General features: G+C 41.0%; 1 pseudogene; it reads right to left on the bottom strand.

Annotated features, from left to right (window-relative positions):
• Window positions 1–1,980: 1,980 nt before the first annotated feature.
• LOC109570878 (monocarboxylate transporter 10 pseudogene) lies at window positions 1,981–3,037 on the bottom strand (annotated as a pseudogene).
• Between the last annotated feature and the right edge of the window lie 4,186 nt (window positions 3,038–7,223).

The raw sequence follows: 7,223 nt of genomic DNA on the forward strand, positions 1-7,223 counted from the left end.
GAACTATGTTTTTGTCATATATCTGAATTATTTCTTTATTTTATAAAAGGAAAAATTATTTGAGATATATCCTAAAATTATAAATTATTTAAAATTATCGATCAGCCAGAAAACAACTGAAGTGAATATAATAGGACTTTTGGATTCATGTTTCTAATTCTTTGTAGAGTAAACTAATTTGCTTTTCTTAGTGCTGTTGCTTCTGTTTGGTATATCTGATGTGACTGTTTGAGTGTGCAGAACAACAAAATGCAGTCTTGAATGATGATGACAATAGTTATATAACTATTTCTATTTCATTAAAGACAGATGTTGCTGTCCTAATTTCTCCTGTGTCTAATGTAAATGTAGATGAGAATAAAGAGTAAATTAACAAGATAGTAATGTACATAAATAATTAGGTTCAAATCAAAGAAAGGGACAACCACAGAATTAACTATCTGCAATCCCCTTGATTAAAGCCACCTTTTAACATTTAGAAATTTGAATAGCAGGCACCTTATAGAGATTTGACTATTATAGGTTACTTTGGGAAATAAAACTAGTTTCAAAAAGAATAATATTTTTATTATTATATTTATTTGGAAGTATTTATTTCTAAACTGTGAAAGTTGCTCACTCATGTCCAACTCTGCGACACAGTGTCCTGTAGCCCCTCAGACTCCTCTGTCCATGGATTTCTCCAGGCAAGAATACTGGAGTGGGTTGCCATTTCCTTCTCCAGGGGATCTTCCCAAACCAGGGATTGAACATGGGTCTCCCGCATTGCAGGCAGATTCTTTACCATCTGAGCCATGGAAAATAGCTATTTTCAAACTGTAGACTAATCTAATATGACTCACATAACAACTCAAGCCAATTCAATGTGCCCATTATTTTTCAGTATATATATATACATAGTCTATTAATACTTTATTTTTACAACTAACAGACATCAAATAACCCTATAATTCTCAGTGAATATCAAAGAGAAGAGGACAAAAGATGAAAAAAATAAGACCTATCAGAGGCAACAGACTGTAGCTATTCACTGCTAAATACTTTTACACAAATTATTAAATTGTAGCATTAAAAACAACACTGGTAATTGTTTTTGCTAACACAAAAATCCATTCCGAAAAACAAGAGCAGCAAGAATATGATTTTTAAATTCTAAATCTCATCTCAGAGAATTGTTTTGTCTTGCTAATTCCTTGAGAAAGGAAAAATAATTTTTAAATATCTGAGCATAAACTATTGAAGACTAAATATAGAGATAAAGAAATAAAATAGTTGTATAAGGATGTAACACAGTTGTTACCATGGTCACTCACAAAATATAGTACAGATTAAAAACATCTCACACACAGCTCTGAATCAAACTATGGTTCAGTATAGGCTAAGTTTCTTTTGAAGGGTCTCCTGTATAATTAATAGCTACTTTTGATGAGTCAGTCCAATTACAATTAATTCCACCAAATTAAAAACAAACAAAATATAGCTGTACAGCCCAAAACAGAAATAAATAGAATTTCAAAGTATTTAATTGTATCATGTATAGTTTAATACTTATTTTTCTCTATCATAATTTGCTTTCTAGTTGATATAAAAATCATAACTTTCTAGAATTTACACATTTGCTCATGGTTTCTTCAGCTAATGCTTTATGTTTATTGCAGGAAACAAAATTGAACATAAAACTATGTATATAAACTGCTTGTTATAGATTGTGAAAAGCATTTTAATTTTCTCATATTCACAAAATGTGCTATGCTGTGCTGTGCTAAGTGGATCCTGTTGTGTCTGACTCTTTGTGACCCTATGGACCATAGCCTGCCAGGATCCTCTATCCATGGGATTCTCCAGGCAAGAAACTAGACTAAAGGAGGAGATGCGGAAGCTGGAAAAAGGGTTATGTGATAACCTCTCATTCACATTAGCCCATTTGCTCCTGAGTTCAGTCCGTGGCTGCTCAGCATGCTGAGGGTGGGGGTGGTCCAACCTTGCCTCTGTTCTAGTTCTGAGGGAACAGAAGGGAAACTTGCAAGTCAAAGAAAACTTTGGTCTTGGCGCAGTGTGGCTAAGAAGCAGCACTCCACTTCTGAAATAACCCCAGCAAGGCATGGCCAACTCAAGAGAAAATAAAGCACAGGGTCTCCTAAAAGTGCAACCGATATTCCAACTGCCGACACAACATAAGCTGTCACCCTGAAGACGGCAAAACTGAACTGGGGTTAACTGAAGTTTCTCAGGGAAAAGAGGGAGAATCTGTTGGCTCCTTTGGTCCCACCATCTTTACACAGAAGGCAAGGGGTCCGTAAGTAAAGCCAGCCAGAAAGAGAACAAATGTGAAGAGGCAGAGGACTCTGTGTCTAAAGAGGCCCCAGCTGTCAGTCAGAACCCTCAGAAGGAAAGGCAACAAAACCAGGAAGGCATTGCTGCCAGCGATCAGAGTGGCATTCACCCGTCCAAGGAGCTTCTTGAAATAGTGCCCCCGAATGACCAGTGAAGGCAGGTAGGCAAACAGGATTTTCGCAAATCCTGGCAAACAGGATTCCACAAGAAAAGGTATAGAGGCTCAATGGAGCTTATTAAAGAACCGGGCAAGCGTCCAACAACCTCAACAGCAGCAACCACCACACCTGTTTTCTGATAATCAAACATCTCTGTGAAGACGCTAACGGGCAGCAGAAGACAATCATCCCCATGGAGAGAGCACTTACCCAAGCTGTCTTGAAGACAATCTTGCCACTGTCCTTGGACCCCAAGCTCTTCAGCAGTGACGTGAAGAGCACCTCGCAGGCGTTCTGGGATGCTGAACACGGACCGGTTGCCTCACAGGGTGGCCAACGTCACCAGCCAGCCCGACCTTGCCTCACGGAGCTCAGGGAGCCCAGCGCTCACCAGCTCTATCTTCCACGTGTTCTGCTGTGGCCACCTCCGGCCATCAGAGGCTCCAGGACTAAGCAGCCAAGCAGCCCCCAAGGAGGCGGGACCCCAGTGGTTAAGTTTCGCTGATCCCCCACGAGGTGGCGGGCTCCTTCTAGGAGGGCACCATGACCGCAGGCGACCGTCTTGAACAGCACTGGGCAAGTAGGCGGGGCCAAGCTCCGGGCCAAAAGCCGGAGGAGCAGGCAAGTAAGGCTAGCGGGCTAGAGAGTCCCACGCGGGCTTTGGAGCCCCAACACCCGCGTAGAGCTAAGATTCAGGCCTCCCTGTCCACAGCATGGCAACTGAAACTCTGTTTTTTGTTTTTTGTTTTTTCAATTTTTACTAATACATGGACATCACCAGATGGTCAACACCGAAATAAGATTGATTATATTCTTTGCAGCCAAAGATGGAGAAGCTCTATACAGTCAGCAAAATCAAGACCAGGAGCTGACTGTGGCTCAGACCATGAACTCCTTATTGCCAAATTCAGACTTAAATTGAAGAAAGTAGGGAAAACCACTAGACCATTCAGGTATGGCCTAAATCAAATCCCTTATGATTATACAGTGGAAGTGAGAAATAGATTTAAGGGCCTAGATCTGATAGAGTGCCTGATGAATTATGGAATGAGGTTCGTGACCTTGTACAGGAGACAGGGATCAAGACCACCCCCATGGAAAAGAAATGAAAAAAGCAAAATGGCTGTCTGGGGAGGCCTTACAGATAGTTGTGAAAGAAGAGAAGCAAAAAGCAAAGGAGAAAAGGAAGGATATAAACATCTGAATGCAGAGTTCCAAAGAATAGCAAGAAGAGATAAGAAAGCCTTCTTCAGTGATCAATGGAAAGAAATAGAGGAAAACAACAGAATGGGAAAGACTGGACATCTCGTCAAGAAAATCAGAGATACCAAAGGAACATTTCATGCAAAGATGGGCTCGATAAAGGACAGAAATGGTATGGACCTAACAGAAGCAGAAGGTATTAAGAAGAGGTGGCAAGAATACACAGAAGAACTGTACAAAAAAGATCTTCACGACCCAGATAATCACGATGGTGTGATCACTGACCTAGAGCCAGACATCCTGGAATGTGAAGTCAAGGGGGCCTTAGAAAGCATCACTACGAACAAAGCTAGTGGAGGTGATAGAATTCCAGTTGAGCTATTCCAAATCCTGAAAGATGATGCTGTGAAAGTGCTGCACTCAATATGCCAGCAAATTTGGAAAACTCAGCAGTGGCCACAGGACTGGAAAAGGTCAGTTTTCATTCAAATCCCAAAGAAAGGCAATGCCAAAGAATGCTCAAACTACCGCACAATTGCACTCATCTCACACGCTAGTAAAGTAATGCTCAAAATTCTCCAAGCCAGGCTTCAGCAATATGTGAACGGTGAACTTCCTGATGTTCAAGCTGGTTTTAGAAAAGGCAGAGGAACCAGAGATCAAATTGCCAACATCCGCTGGATCATGGAAAAAGCAAGAGAATTCCAGAAAAACATCTATTTCTGCTTTATTGACTATGCCAAAGCCTTTGACTGTGTGGATCACAATAAACTGTGGAAAACTCTGAAAGAGATGGGAATACCAGACCACCTGATCTGCCTCTTGAGAAATTTGTATGCAGGTTAGGAAGCAACAGTTAGAACTGGACATGGAACAACAGACTGGTTCCAAATAGGAAAAGGAGTTTGTCAAGGCTGTATATTGTCACCCTGTTTATTTAACTTCTATGCAGAGTACATCATGAGAAACGCTGGACTGGAAGAAACACAAGTTGGAATCAAGATTGCCGGGAGAAATCTCAATAACCTCAGATATGCAGATGACACCACCCTTATGGCAGAAAGTGAAGAGGAACTCAAAAGCCTCTTGATGAAGGTGAAAGTGGAGAGTGAAAAAGTTGGCTTACAGCTCAACATTCAGAAAACGAAGATCATGGCATCCAGTCCCATCACTTCATGGGAAATAGATGGGGAAACAGTGGAAACAGTGTCAGACTTTATTTTTCTGGGCTCAAAAATCACTACAGATGGTGACTGCAGCCATGAAATTAAAAGACGCTTACTCCTTGGAAGAAAAGTTATGATCAACCTAGATAGCATATTCCAAAGCAGAGACGTTACTTTGCCAACAAAGTTTCGTCTAGTCAAGGCTATGGTTTTTCCTGTGGTCATGTATGGATGTGAGAGTTGGACTGTGAAGAAGGCTGAGCACTGAAGAATTGATGCTTTTGAAGTGTGGTGTTGGAGAAGACTCTTAGAGTCCCTTGGACTGCAAGGAGATCCAACCAGTCCATTCTGAACGAGATCAGCCCTGCAATTTCTTTGGAAGGAATGATGCTAAAGCTGAAACTCCAGTACTTTGGCCACCTCATACAAAGAGTTAACTCATTGGAAAAGACTCTGATGCTGGGAGGGATTGGGGGCAGGAGGAGAAGGGGACAACAAAGGATGAGATGGCTGGATGGCATCACTGACTCGATCGACGTGAGTCTGAGTGAACTCTGGGAGTTGGTGATGGACAGGGAGGCCTGGCATGCTGCAATTCATGGGGTCACAAAGAGTCGGACACGACTGAGCAACTGATATGATCTGATCTGATCTGAATATAAAGCAAAAGATTTACACTATATATCTGTCTGTCTGTCTGTCTATCTATCTATCTATCTATCTATATATATATACACCTGGTAGTTTGATCACAGTAACCTTTGTGTATTGTCTATATTTCAAATATGTGTTAAATAAGTCATTCAGCTGTTAACTGAAAAATATGCACAACCTGAAAGTTGAAAATTATGTTTGATTTGGTGAATTTCCTGAGGAGTAAATCCTGGAAGAGGCATCCTAGGTGGCTCAGTGGTGAAGAATCCACCTGCCAGTGCAAGAGATATGGTTCTATCCTGTGTGAGGAGGATCCCCTGGAGAAGGAAATGGATGAATACCCACTCCACTATTCCTGCCTGGGAAATCCCATGGAAAGAGGAGCCTGGCGGTCTACAGTCCATGGGGTGGCAAAGAGTCGGACAGGACCCAGCTTGCACATAGCCTGAAAGATATACTCCCAGATCACACTAAGGGACTATTCTGAAGAGGTAAAGGATGAACCAGGTTATATAGGAGTTTTGCAACATAAACCAGGTAATAAGAACATCAAAAGATTACTGTTAATAGAAGAAAATAAAACATTTCTTTCTTTTTTTTTTTTTTTTAAGCTTTTCTAAGTATAGAAAGATGCAAAAGTCTGGGCTCCTTGCACCTTGGCTAGCTAAGACCAGGATCCAGTTCTTCCCCATCCTGAGTCTCCTCAGGGTGCACCATTGTGGGTGGCTGAGGAAAGCCCCTTTTTCTCCTTCCTGAGCTCCTCAGGGCTTACTATCAGGGTCTGGTAGGTTGTGGGTGATGGCTAGAATGCCACAGCATTCTTTGTTTGCAAATGTGGCAGGCATCATTTTTCATCCACAGAACAAATATTTATCAAGATCCTACTACCCTGGTGCCCCAGATGGAGCCTCCTGCCAGTGCAGGAGATGCAGGCAGGAGAATTGGGTTCAATCCTGGTTGGGAAGATACCCTGGAGGAGGAAATGGCAACCCGCTCTACTATTTTTGCTTGGAAAAGCCTGTGGACAGGGGAGCCTGACAAGCTACAGTTCATGGGGTTACAAAGAGTCAGACATTACTGAACATACACTACTGCTACTACTACTACTGCTACTACCTGCCAGGCAAATCTGGGGGCTCTGGGAAATAGATTACTGAAAGAATAAATTATTTCTTGTGCTTACAGATGTATCCTCCACTATTCTTCAGTTGCCTGACCAAGTCGTCCCATTTGGATCCTTCTGAGAGCAGCAGAATTGTGAGTACCAGGAGTAATTTAAATTTTAGCTCTCCTCTAAAATTGTTAGGCTACATATTGTGACTTTATGTATAATAGTCATTCCCCACTTTGAAGGCAATACAACATTCAAATGTGTTTCTGTTCCAAAGCATAGAAATAACTGAGTAGAGGGGGGAAAAAAAAAAACCTCTTAGGCATTTTATGCAGAATTTTTGTTTTTCTTCAGCTTTTTTACTTTCATCAATCCTCTTTGACATACAAAATAAAGACAGATACATAGCTTAAATGACTGTGTGTTTGCCTTAAAGAGCAATACAGATGTCTGTATTTCAAATATATGTCAGTTATCTAATAGTTAATGAGCTACTTCCCTTTTGTATTGATTTTAATGTGCTTAATGAAGTATTTATCACTGTGTAATTTTCAAACAAAAATATTGTAATGTTTGTTGAAGTATCAAATAACTGAC

Source organism: Bos indicus, chromosome 17 (assembly GCF_029378745.1).
Source record: "Bos indicus isolate NIAB-ARS_2022 breed Sahiwal x Tharparkar chromosome 17, NIAB-ARS_B.indTharparkar_mat_pri_1.0, whole genome shotgun sequence".
Classification (NCBI taxonomy): Eukaryota; Metazoa; Chordata; class Mammalia; order Artiodactyla; family Bovidae; genus Bos; species Bos indicus.